Genomic DNA, 14,827 nt, shown 5'->3' with positions numbered 1-14,827 from the left:
ATATTTGTTTAATTCTATCTAAGTTGGTACTTGAAAGTGTTAACAAGCTCTAACACTTCCCATTCACCACAATAATTAACCAAAACAAGCTCTTTGATTAATCCTAACCTTACCAATCTAATCTAAACAAACTCTTAGAATTAGGTTGAAAGATTGCATTAAACTTTATGTGAATGTTCCCAACAACACTCAATACTCCTCATAAGCTCGGGAGCATAAGAATGTGTGAATAAGATTTACACTAAATTCATTCAATAGAAATCAGTTTAGTGCTTGTTACCTAGTCCAATTTATAAAGCAATTACGGATTTTGCAATTAGATAACTTGAATGATCTAACCCTAATTCAAATGGCCAATAAGAATCACAATTAGAATCAAACATTCGATTGAAACAAAATCAAATTCACTAGATAGAAAATTGAAAGAAAACATCAAGTCATATGATTGAAATCACAACTAGAAGTCAAGACATAAAGTTGGAGAATCTAGGGTTCTAGCCACTCATGACTAGAACAAGATCACAAATCTAGAAAATGAAATTAAAGTTCTTACAAAATGAAATCAAATGTTCCCAAGTGTTAATCAACTTCAAAATCCTCAAGAAAATCGCCTTCTCTACTCCAAAAGTCGACCCCCTCTTAAAAAAAATGGTTTTTCCCTTTAAGAATGGTGAAAAACTGCTTTAAAACCCGCATTTACATTTACACGGCCCGCGTAAATTAACACTGTCGTTTACGCGCCCGCGTAAACGCAAAAATACACTGTGTAGAAATCTACGTTTACACGGCCGTGTAAATGGAAGCCGGCAAAAATACACTGTGCAGAAATCTACGTTTACACGGCCGTGTAAACGCAAGGCTTCCATTTACACGGCCGTGTAAACGTCTGTAAAGCCAAAATCTTCATTTCTTTTGATATCTTGCTCCTCGTTGCTCCGCAAGTCCTGAAATTTTGTCCGCAACTTTTATTTACCTCCTCTAACAATATCCTACCTCCAAAAGTCCCTGAAATATCACAAAAGTATTTGAATGAAATTGCCTCATGAAAAATCCCGAAAAACATGCAAAATGCATGAGTTTAAGCCTATATGCAATGTACTTTTATGAAATAAAGCTACAAAATGGGTACATGAAATGCACCTAACAAGTCGCTATCCGCTTCTGTTTGCTGACGCATGATTCCGGGACGGAATCATCCTAAGGGGGAGAGAATTGTAACGCCCGGGTTTCGGGGCTAAGCATTTTTAGACGATGTAATAGTCTAGGTCAACTATTGTAACTCTTTTGATGTAATAAAAATGAAATATTTGAGTATTTTGTGAATTTATGTGCTTATTATTTAATTATAAATGTATAATTAATAAAGAATAAAAATAAGCGTCAAAATTAAAATATGAGATAAGCCCGATATCTTTACATAAAGTTGTAGTGGTCAAAACAAGGATTCCGGAGATATAAAGAACGCCGAAATCTGAATTATAACGAAGAAGTTATGACCCGACGAAGTTTCACGACGGAACCGGCACGATACCGGGAAGCGTGAATAGTGAATTTATGATAAAGCGAGTTTTTAGCCGACACGACCTAAACGAGAATCGAAGAGCTCTTTAATTGTGGCGTAACAATAAAAAGACAGACAAAAACGGACGTCGGATGAAGAAGTTATGAATTTTTAACGGACCAATCCTGTCCCGGCCTGTTAAAAATATAACTTTTAAAATAAATTCAAAATTTGCCAACGGAGTCTAAACGAAAGTTGTAGATTACGTTCCCGCCTTCGCGTGGATATAAATAAAGTCAAAAACGGAGCTCGTATGCGAGAGTTATGATTTTTCTAAGACGGGAGGCCGATACGCGATATTGGGTGACATGGCACCACCAGAAATTGGACATGTGGCACCACCAGAAATTGGACACATGGCACCACCAGAAATTGGACATGTGACACCACCAGAATTTGGACAAGTGGCACCACCAGAAGGCCACCACATGCCCCAACTCACTATAAATAGAAGTGTCGGGTTCTCTCATTTCTTACACCTTTCCTCTTCCACTTTCTCTCTCTAAACTCTCTCTCTAAGCTCCCTTGAGCCCCTAAAGTCTAGGTAAACCCCCTAGCACCCGAAGGAAGTCCCGAGGCTCTCGGAGTCCCGAGAAAAGAACCTTTCGGCTCGGAAACGCTGCTCCAGCGAAACCCGGTTTTGAGAAAAAAAAACTAGCTGTAAGTAAGGTACGCCTACGAAATTTTTAATATAACTTTTAAATAATTATAGTAATGTTATTAGGTCCTTAAAATAATTATTTGGGCTATTATTATTTATATATTGGGTGTTATTTAACGCTTGTATAATAATAATAATAGCCAGACTATTAATTAGTCGCGGTTAACGTTAAAACTAAACGCTAGTGATATTAATACTAGGTTTTGATCAAGGAAAAATTGTTTTGAGATAACGGAGTGCTGTTCGAGTACCGAGTCACCACCTAATCAGGTGAGTGCATAGTTACTTTCATCTTACACATAGATATGAAGTATTTTATATTAATTACGTGCTATGTGTGCATATTATCTGAATACTTGCTGCCTATGCTGATGAAAGATTTTTATACATGTTTTAAATAATTTAAACTGTATATGTATTTTATATCTACAAAAATGTTGGGGTAAAACATGGGTATATGTAATAAGACAATGTGTGATAAAATGATGAGAGGCCTCGATGTTGTTGTTATTGATTCTGTCATCTAGCGGAGTATGGATGACGACCACAGACTCTTCTAGACAGTCCAGTGGAACGCTAGCAGGCTCGCAACCTGTAGGTGTTTGTGAACGATGTGTTCACCGGTGTACTCCATCCCCCTCACGGTTGCCTTTAGGACATTTATTGATGAGGAAACCCCTTGGCAGTAGTGTCCATCCCGATATTGATCCTTAGTCTAGGTCCCTTATGATAGGTGTTTTAGGGACGTAATGTGAGGATAACGGGAACGGGTAATCGGGTTATTGTTGATTGATGAAATTAATAAACTTATTTATTGTGGGTTGAAAACCCTATGTGCTCACCAGGCTCCCAAGCCTGACCCACTCAGTTTCATGTATTACAGGTAGTGGCGCTCGAGCATAGATCTGATGTTTTGGATGAGGGATTACGGATATAGGCCTGTAAATACGAAATAATGTAGTAAGGCTTATATTGTACTGTTTATGCTTTTGATCTATATCGAACATGACATCCCGAGTCTTTTAATGAAATACATTTCCTTGGAAATGCTTTTGATAAATCTCTATCATATTTTATTTTGGGAACAAATTCCGCAACACTTTTATTTAAAATGTTACTCTGATTTTTAAACAAAGCATAAACAAAATCGGTCTTTTCTGGCCGTGAAAATGGGGATGTCACAAGAACCAACCATTGTAAGACCCCAGAGCTCCTGCTCGAGTTTCTGAACTTCCCCTCGCAGATAGTATTCCCGTGTTAGCATGGCTTTGAAGTTCTCCTAGCTCATCGAGTTAGCCACTACCAGAGTAAGTGACTTAACATGGCCATTCCACCACGTTAAAGCTCTATCCGAAAAAGTACAAGCAGCAAATTTGACTTTGCTGCTCTTTGGACAGGAGCAGATTTCAAAATTTGCTTTTGTCTTCTCTATCCACTATCTTAATTCCATAACTCCTCCAGATCCATTAAAGGTCATGGGTTTGGCATTTGAAAAATCTTTATAAGTGCACTCTCGCGAGTGCCCATGACTCTCGCCATGGTTAGAAGGATTTGTACCAGCTCCGACCCACTAGCACCAAGAGTATTAATATGAGACATGGTAGCCGCTACAGCCGCCGTGACCACCACTTGGAACATAACAGGGTCGAACTGAGGAGGTGGTGGCGATGGTGGCGTCGGTGCCTCATTAACATTGTTACGTCTCGGATTTCTACGAGGAGGCATCTTTTTCTATAAAAGTCAAAAGATACATAAATGGTAAGATATCAAGAGTGAATATGAATTTTGATATCTCTGAACTAAAACATATAGTTCAACATGAATCTTTTAATGAATTGGAAATAGAAGTCTACGACAAGTACGACTTGTAACATAACGATATAAAATTGAATGGTTATTTTTCAAAGATTGTGAAAATGCATGTTGTAACACCCAAAAGCAGGTATGACCTCTTAGTCCTTGAAGTATCTTGATATTGGCATAAGAGACCCTTAAGTACGTTGGGCGTACTTAAGAGTACGCTTAGCGTACTTGGTAAGAAGCAGGTGTACGTTGGGCATACCAGGAGTACGTCGGGCGTACGTTCCAGCTTGTTCAAACGCTAAAAATGGGACTTGAGCCCTATATAAACATCCTTAACTCCTTTGGACCTCATCTTTATCATCCACCTTCACCTTCAAAACGTCCCTAAAATCCTAATATCATTTGTGAGTGTAGCTTGAGCTTAAGAGTGCATTGGTGGTTCTTTTAGTGTTCATCCAAGAAGAAGAAGTTGCCAAGGAAGCTAGGAGTGTCATTTAGCTTCAAGGATCTGACCATTTTCGACCTTAAGGAGCTTCTGGAGGTAAAAAGCTTGGACCTTTCCTTCTTAATCTCTAGATCTAGCTAGGGTTTTCTATTTAGTCCCCTTTTTGGTTGAGTTTGAACCTCCTTGTGAGTTAAGCAACTCCAGGAGATGGGAAAGACAGATTTGAGGTCCTTTGGTCCTTTAGTATCATAAAAATGGAAGCTTGATGGGAGATTTGGCCTCATGCATGGGTTAGAGACCTTGGAAAGGTCTTAATGGAGAAGTTGGGTGTGTATGAGACATGCAAAGACATAAAGTTGGCAACTTTATGCCTTAGGACATCTTTTCAGACTCAGATCTAGCTTTTGGACGTAAAAGAATTGGATATTAAGCACTTAATGGAGAAAGTGCTTAACCTGGGCGTACTAAGTGTACGCTGCGCGTACCAGATTGGTATGCTGAGCGTACGCTTTGCAGTTTGGGCCATTTCTATTTTGGGCTGGCGGACTGTTGGGCCTTATTTTGATTATTGGACTGACTGCATTCAGTGAATTATGGGATGTCTCATCAGATTTGGGCCATGGACTTTTTGGTTGGGCCTTAATGCGTCAAGAGGCGCATTAGTAATTTTGTACATGGATTTTGGGCCCATTAGCATGGATGGGATAATTGGGCCTCATGGATAGGGTTGGGGCTTGGGTTTTCCCTTTGATTAATCTAAGGTCCTAATGTTAGGTGATATTATATTTCAGCCCGGGAGATTTAGGATGGTTAGGAGATCAGCTTTGGCATTCGACAGACGAAGGTGAGTCTCCTCACCATACCAATGGGTCTAAGGCACCAAGGCCGACCCATTATGTGTTTATAATATATGTGTTAGTCATTCTGTAAATTTATATGTCTTGTGATTATACTTGCATGAAAGACCTCGGGGGGTTCCCTAGGCACTTAGGTATAAGACCTTAGAGGGTTTCCTTGGCATCCTAGGTCAAAGACCTCGGGGGTTCCCGAGGCATTAGGCTAAGACCATGTGGGGGTTCCCATGGAACCCAGAGTAAGACCCTGGAGGGTTTCCAGGGCTTCCTTATGTGACTAGCATGCATGACTTATATATTCTGTATAGCTGATTAGCTTGTATGATATGTGTTGGTTGTGGGTGTGCTCTGGGGAACTCACTAAGCTTCTAAGCTTAGCATTTGTGGATTTGTTTCAGGTACATCTGAGCCCAAGGGCAAGGGCAAGGCATGATGGTGCGGCGTGCACTCTATCTTTCCTTATTTACTATGTCGGGACGCTCTGATAATTTAAACATGATGTAATAAATATGAATTTGAAAACAGTTATGATGGGATTTCATGGTTTATGCAAATATGTTTATTAACTAAAAATGAAAATTTTATATGTAAAAAAATTGGGTCGTTACACATGTCGATTAAATTGGCATATTGAATACATGAAGTCTGGAAAACTTGACCCTAAACAGGTCTACAATATACCAAATTCTGGGAAAAACATCGACATCGTACAGACCTACCGAAAATAAAATTTTCGTGGTCGTACTGAAAAACATGAAAAATAACGCTAGAACCTATCCATAGACTTAAACTATAACCAAAAGAGTGAACTGGAAATGAGTAGAGCATCTCCTACTGGCGACGGTTATCACTTGGACGAAACCTCAACTCAGCCAGTTGACGCTCCACAACAAGTAAATGTCTTTCATACACTGTCAGGCGTACTCGAAGCTCTATGAATTCAGCTCGAGTTACAGCTAATTCTTGCAACAAAGCTTCATTGTCTCTTAATGCTCTGTCACGAGCATCTTCAAGATGACAAATGTGAACTATATTAACTCTTTCATTGGCATCAACTTTCATGATTCGGTTGATGGCAGTCCTACCTTGTATTTCATTTCGAGCAACCCTGCGGACCAGAATTGGCAGGACTCTGTCTGTTGAGCCTCCTTCGCTCAGGTTGTAGAAGCTTCTGTCTCCGTTGTATGGCATAGGTTGACCCTGCTCTTGACTCCATGTTTCCAAGCATTCCATCCACAGAGGTGTTGGGCCTTGGAAAGCCAGACGAGGGTTAGGATTTTGGGAAACTGGTGGTGGATTATAGGCTTCTGATTCGGAATCATTGTCTTCAGGAAAGTTTCCTGCAAAATCATCATCTAAGGGAATTTCGTGATTTTCTTCTGGCTCTGCATCTTGTCCTTGACCGGGGAAATACGGGCCTCCGGGTAAGTGAAATCCAGCCATTGTTATCTAAGCGAGAATAGGGATAAGAGATATAGAATATATTTAGTAACGATAGATTAAGGACCAAAGTTTCTACGAGAGAGACCTACAGTTAACAAGTAATATATTATGTATGACTTGTTCTAGGTATTACTATAACTATAAAGTGTATACTAATTATATGTAACTTGAGTATAATCGACCTTCGATTAAATCACCTGGCTCTGATACCAATCTGTCACACCCCCAAACCAGACGGCGGAAACGTCCGGGAGTGGACGACTTCATTTGTAGTATCACAACACATGCATAATAGTAATCAGAGTACAAACAACCACTGTAATTAAAAAGTATAAGTATTTACATGTGTTTCATCATAGTATACTGAAACCAAATATTTATACAAAAGAAGAAGACAAGACATAAATAGCTCCATCTTCTCAAAAGCTCGGGGTGTACCTGTCTACTGGTTCCCTGAGAATACAAGTAATTTGAAAAGAGAGAGTATCAAAATAAAGTTGAGTGAGTGCATAAGTATTTATGTTTGTAAGAATGTTTTCAATTTCTTGAATATGTAAATTGTTCCAGAAAATCCTATATTTTCTGCTGTATATGAAATGTAGTTTTAGTTACATGAAACTGTTCTATTTGTAAACCAATGTTCTGTATTTGTAATCCTTTTGTAAACTTGTATCCGAGAATGTGCTTGATTTCATCAACTGTTACTGTAAACTGTAATGTAATACCATAATCTGTATCTTGTAAACTAGTACTTTTGAAAATGTACAAAAGTTTAGTTAATTATACATTAACGTATTGTTAATATCTTTTATCTGAGTTATTATAACCATACTGAGACTAGATGGCCTGACCCAACGCTATGAATGCGTTGAAAGCTGTTGATAACAACTGTCACTAGTAGGCGTGTATGTCTGACTGTAGCTAGCAGTCCGAGTGCGGTGTTGTCAATCCCAATATAGATCTATACACACATTGTTTCGATCCCCCGCTGGAGATTCTGGTTATAATGTCAGGACTTTAGTATATTGTTTAAATGAATTAAACATCCTGTATCAATTGACTCATAAAAAGCATATAAACGTTACATGTATAATAGTTATGAAAACCCAATCATTCTGAAATAAATGATTGATAGTATGTTCTTGAATTAGTATTCTTAACATGTATCTGAAAGATGTATATCCTTGAATAGCTTTGAATCAAACATTTGTTCTTGTAAAACAATGTACTTTAGTATACTTGAATCGTAAATTAGTGTTTTGTGAATCATAAATTATACCTATTGTAATTTATATGTACTTCCTGAATTGATAACGAGTGTTCATGAATGCAACCCCTTGATCAACATGTTACAAAGGGTTATTGAAACTTTTTGAACTAACTTTTATATTTGTATACATATAAATATATATATATATATATATATATATATATATATATATATATATATATATATATATAAGTAAATTTAAATGACATTCGGACAGATAACTGATGCTTATAATCCCACATCCAAACAAGGAAAAGGAACCAAAGTGGGTTATCAGTCCTAAGCCTTTTAAATCTTATTTATATAATATATATATATATATATATATATATATATATATATATATATATATAGATATATATATATATATATATATATATATATATATATATACAAATATGATTTTTGGAAGAAAATATAAGTTTATAAAACATTTAAAAGAAGTTTAATATTTTGAAATTCATTTTGGTGACTTGATGTCATTTTGATATAATCATTGAAAACCATTTGATTTGATAATAACTGAAATTCATTTTATAAAGATATTTAAAACCATTTGTTTATAACACAAAATCTTTGCGTTAGACTTGTATCCCCCCCCCCCCCCTTAAAACAGTAAAAACTATGAAAATACGGGGGTATGAACTCACCTGTAGTAAGTTATTCAAATGTAAGATCGATGTAGGATGCTAAGTGTTAAGTGAAGTCTTGAACACAACGGATCCAATTAAGCATATAATGATATATATATATATATATATATATATATATATATATATATATATATATATATATATATAATTAGTGGTTATACAACTAATTATGCTAAGAAATCATCTTATGGACTAGGAATCACTTAGATTGAAATGTTACAATCACATGTGATTTCATTAAAGGGGTTTGCGGCCACACAAAGGTGTTTACGGCCATGGAGTGTACGGCCCATGCAGTGTACGGCCATGGAGTTTACGGCCAATGATGTTCTTCATAGGAGTTTACGGCCAAGGGAGATGCTCATGGCCGTAAACTCTTATTGTTCTTGGAAATGATTGTTTTCAAGGGTGTAAGTTAAGAGCTTCTATAGGATAACTAGCATATGGAAGAATACTTACGTTTTGAAGCTTGAATTGGGTATTCACGGTCTAAAGAACTAGTGTGTGTTCTTGGTGTTCTTGAAGATCTAACCAAAATAGATGATTTCATGGATGAATGCATAGGGTTTCACTAGATTAAGCAAGGTATCAACTAATAAATGGAAGAAACACTTACTTATTTGAAGATCAAGATGAAAACTCTTGATGATAGTTGAGAGAAAATCGAGTTTCTTGGGTTGGAAGTGTGAGAAATGGTGAAAAATGAAGGAAATCTATATATATGTGCGAGGGTTCACGGTCCGAGGGTTTACGGCTGTGAACCTCGTTTACGGTCCGAAGTCGGTTAGAGTTTACGACCGTGAACAAGTTCCAATGCGGTAAGGTTCGGCTTCCGAGAAGATAAGATTCGAAGAGTATACGGCCGAAGCCGTTTACGGCCTCGTTTACGGCTGCGAGGGTTTACGGCTGCGAGGAGTGTACGGTCCGAGGAGTGTACGTCCATAAATTCTTTGCGGTCCGAAGCGAAGGAATAATTGCGAAGTTTCTCTTTTTTCAAGCCTTTTCCTTCCAAATTCCATTGTAGATATTGTAAGGATTTTAACAAATAAAGGTTATTATTATAACCTAAATAAAAACCCAAACAATAAAAAGGACTTTAAATGACCTTTGTTTGACTTTGGTTGACTAGAGTTGACTTTACAAACAGAAAATAACGGGATGTTACACCTAATCCAAAAGGAGGCCCGTAAATCGAGGTTTTCCATTAACCTTGGGGCCACTAAGATGTACTTGGATCTGAAATGAGATTATTGGTGGCCCTGTATGAAGAGAGATGTGGCATGGTTAGTAGAGAGGTGCTTGACCTGCCGAAATGTCAAAGCAGAGCAACAGCACCCTCATGTCAAGTTGCAGCCTTTAGAGGTTCCTTTGTGGAAGTGGGAATAGATCTCCATTGATTTTATTACCAAATTTCTGAGGACTGTGAGAGGTGTGGATACGATCTGGGTGATTGTGGACCGACTGACGAAGAGTGCTCACTTTCTGGCTATAAGTGAGAACTCTTTTGCAGAGAAGTTGGCTGAGGTCAACATTCGAGAGGTGGTGGCTCGGTACGGTGTAACATACACGTTTTGAAATCGTGTTTTAAGTAAATAATATTATGAAATATTATGTGATATTGAGTATTGAGTTCTAACAGATAGTTTTTACTAGAAATAGGGTAAAACTATGTTTAGAATCACTCGGAAAATATTGGAAGTCTTATGAGATTCCAATTAAAAGCCAAATAGCGAAATTTAGCGAAAATATAAAATTTGAAATAAGTAAAATTTTATTATTGAAAGTTGTAGATAATCTCGTTAGAAACATTTAGGCGAAAACCTCATCGAAATCCGAGTTATAACGAAGAAGTTATAACCAATCGAAGATCCGCGATAAAACCGGCACGGTGCCGAATGACGTAAAAAGTGAGTTTTTGATAAACTGCTTTTTAGCCTTAGTGATCTAAATGAAAGTCGTAGTATTCGTTAAACCGGGAATTTTGATAAAAAGAACGCCAAAATCTGACTTCGTATGAGGAAGTTATGATTTTTCTAAGTTTCAGCTTAGCAGTAGACAGCTAAAAACTCGAATTTTAGATCGAGTGATTTTTAGCCGACACACCTAAACGAGAATCGAAGGTCTCGTTATTAGCAGTACAACGGTAAAAAGTCTGACGAAAATGGACGTCGGATTAAGAAGTCATGAATTTTTAACGGATTTACCAGTCCCAATCTGTTAAAAATAATAATATAAAAATAAATTCAAAATTTTCCGACGAAGCCTAAACGAAAGTTGTAGAGCATAATTTTCCCTACGCGTGCATATAAAGAACGTCAAAAACGGAGCCCATATGAGAAAGTTATGGATTTTACAAGATTGAGCACAATTTTCGAGAATTTTCGCATGAATAGTGCCAGCCACGTCACCCTCGCTCTGAGCTGGCCACGTATCCGAAGCAGCTGCATGGCGCGTCCAAGAAGCGAAGCGTGTCCCACAGGTGTCCGAAGTCGATCACGTGATTCTTGCATGCGTCCGTCGTGCCCGACCCTTGTGTTGTTTCCTGATTCGACCGAGGATGTTGGCCCGATCCGAAGTAAGTAGCTGCGTCATCCGACCGATCCGAAGCGCACACCTGTCCGGCCCTCGCATCCGAGCCTCGCCCAAGCATCCGCATGTTCCGAGCCTCGCAGACACCTGCCCTCTCCCCCTTGCTTCGGATCCGAGGCTCGCACCTATATAAGGGGTGCGAGACCTCCCGGGTAAATGTTAGAAATTTGGCAAAATTCACCCCTAAACTTATATTTCTTCTACTTCCACTTCCCCGAAGCCCCGGTATTAATTCCAACGCCTGAAACACGCCCCGAAATTCCCGAGAAGCCCGAAAAATTTATCTTTTCGATTTCGAAGCCCAACCCTCGTAGGGCCCGGTTTTCAACGAAGAAAGCTAATTATAGTAACGAAGTGCTCCCCAAATTACTATTTTAACCCCCGGTTATTTCACTGTGAGTTTAATATATAGGAACAATTGTATGTTATGTGTTATATGTGCTATGTGCTTTTCCATGTATCATCTCGTGTTATTATTTCCGCTATTTTTATAGCAAGGTTGTACCTCTGACCACGAAGTGTATGACATAGGCATCACTTGGGTATTGGTATGTACCATTGACCATGAAGTGTATGAAATAGGCATCACTTTGGCTTCGGCAGTATGCTAAGATAAGGCTGAAAGCGTAAATATTTTAGCAAAAATGATATTCCTGAGTATCTTCTGTGCCATTTGGGCCAAAGCTTTATTGATATATATCAAGTATGGAAATTGTTATGTCTCATTGATTGTATATCTTTGAATTAAATCAATGATTGATATGGAAGGTTTGTCACATGATTCACATATGTCTTTGTTGTTCCTTGTTCCTCTTTGCTTCTGCCTTTGAGGTGGATTCTATCAAGATTCCGGCGGTTAGAGCCCATATCTCATACACCCTGCTGTCATTTGTTTTGTGATAGAAATAGTGAAGCAAGTATTTGTCTCCTATTTCCCACTCTTTTTCTCCTCTCTTTTCATTCTTAATCATCATCCATCAAAATCCACTTTTATAAATAACCCCATGTGGTCATGTTTCTTTTTCACTTAATACATAAAGAATCATTAAAAGAGAGAAAAAAGCAGGAATACAAACCTTGAGAAACATTTCCAAAGGAGCATAGAATATTTATTCTACTTCTTTAGCATTTGGAACCGGATTAAGTGCTTTTTATCCCATAGTATTCCAATCACTGGAACCACACTAACATTACCCTGACATTACAATAAAATTCAGTTTTATAAAATTAAGCAATTTTTTTTAACTTGAATACGAAATGTGAAGTTCAAATAATTAAAGTTGTCTAGATAAATGATGCTTAAAATATGTACAAGAAAAAGACAACATAGTTGGGGTCTCGGGGAAATGGAAAGATAAATGAGGCCTATTTTCTAAAAAGGGAGCACAATACCTTGGTTACAAAAGGTTCAAGAACAGTAAAAACATCCACAAGCGCTGGCTTCAATCCAATTTCCTCCCCAACCTCCCTCAATGCGGTTCGAATATCATATGTATCCTCTTCGTCAGCTCTACCTCTTGGCAAAGATACTTGCCCTGCAAAACAAAGTAAAACGGACTCATGTCAAGTTCTTGAGGACATTTAATCAAATATCTAACGTACACGACATTGTTTACCAGAGTAGGATGACAGTTTCGATGATCGTTGGGTTAGAATAACATTGATATCGTCTCCTTCCTCGAACAAGCATATCAGAACTGCAGCTCGGTTGGGGTTTTTGGATCTTTCGGATTGGTTGGTCCAGATTTTAAATTTTATTACAAATTTGATCCAAAATTTACAATTTAGGCCGGCATTTTAAATTTTAATACAAATTCGGTCCAAAATCTACACTTTTGGCCTAGATTTCAAAAAATTTGTTACAAATTCATCCTAAATTTAGTTTTTTTACGTCTTTTTTTGAAAATTTGTTTCGGATATGTTTTTTTTTCTATATAAACATGTATTTTATAAAAAATAAATATACAAACACCTTTTTAGAATAAATGTTTTTGGATACAAACACATTCTTATAAAAAATATATATACAAATACATATTATTATAAAAATGTATACAAACATGTTTTTACAAAGGATATATATATATATATATATATATATATATATATATATATATATATATATATATAAACTCATATTTCATAGTAAATATATTTGCATATATTTATGTATTTATATACACACAAATAGGTGTTTTATGCATTTTTTTTATAAAAAGGTATTTCAATACATTTTCTATAAACAACTATTTTATAATAATTACATTTATATACAAACACATTTTTATTAAAAAATGTACACAAACACGTGTATTACAAAAATATATACAAACATGTTTTTATAAAAAATATATACAAACACGTATTCTTATAAAAATTTATACAAACACTCTTTTATTAAAAAATATACAAACACATTATTTTTATAAAACACGTGTTTGTATATATTTTTTTATAAAAAACGTGCCTGTATACAAAAGTATTTATTATAAAATATGTGTTATAAAAATATAGACACATATAATTCCCAAAAAAATATTTTTATGATTCATTTTTAAGTAAATTAAGAAAAAATTCACTTTTTGACAATTTTAGTGAATAACAACAAAATCATTGTATAAATGAATCATGGAGATGTTTTTTTGAGAATTTTTTCTTGTGAATCATCTTACAAATGAATCAGCTAATGATTCATTTTGTTTGTTCGCGAAAAAAATATGTAGAAAAAAAACTTCTTACCTTCCTACCAAAAATTTAATTCTTATTTGATCTTGACTCTCTCTCTCTCTCTCTCTCTCTCTCTCTCTATATATATATATATATATATATATATATATATATATATATATATATATATATATATATAAATCTATTTGTGTGCATATAAAACATAAATATATACAAATACGTTTATTATAAAAAAAACATGTTTGTATAAATTAATTTATAAAAACGTGTTTGTATTCATTTTTTTATAAAATACGTGTTTGTATACATTTTTTTTATAAAACCCCGATTTATAAAAGTTTTTATATAGAAAAAAGAAGGTTTTTATGTGAAAATATGCTTTGTTGAATAAATATGATTTATAAAGAAATTAACATATTTGACACATTTTTTTAAAAGATGTAAAAAACCAAATTTAGGATGAATTTGTAACAAACTTTTGAAATCTAGGCCAAAAGTGTGACATTTGGACCAAATCTGTAACAAACTTTGGAAATCTAGGCCAAAAGTGTAAATTTTGGACCAAATTTGTAATAAAGTTTAAAAATACAGGCCAAAAGTGTAAATTTTAGACCAAATTTGTAATAAAATTTAACATTTGGGCCGAAAGCATAATTTTTAAAAGTTCAATGACCTGTTCACCGGGTAAAATGGTCAAAATGAAGTTAAAATGAATATATTTGTCAGTTTTTTGGGAATTAATTGACTAAAAAAATATAATAACTAAATCGATTATGATCCATAAACATAAAGATTTTTTAATAGATATTTTGTTTTTATTTGTTGAATTGTAAATATATTTTTGTTACACATAATTATCA

At 35.7% G+C, this 14,827-nt stretch overlaps 1 pseudogene; it reads right to left on the bottom strand.

The window, feature by feature from the left end:
- Positions 1–12,061: 12,061 nt before the first annotated feature.
- LOC145104823 (nudix hydrolase 15, mitochondrial-like) lies at positions 12,062–13,013 on the bottom strand (annotated as a pseudogene).
- Between the last annotated feature and the right edge of the window lie 1,814 nt (positions 13,014–14,827).

Source organism: Lactuca virosa, chromosome 4, assembly GCF_052849685.1.
Source record: "Lactuca virosa cultivar CGN04683 chromosome 4, Lactuca_virosa_CGN04683_v6, whole genome shotgun sequence".
NCBI lineage: Eukaryota > Viridiplantae > Streptophyta > Magnoliopsida > Asterales > Asteraceae > Lactuca > Lactuca virosa.
This window is presented reverse-complemented; position numbering and strand designations above follow the sequence as displayed.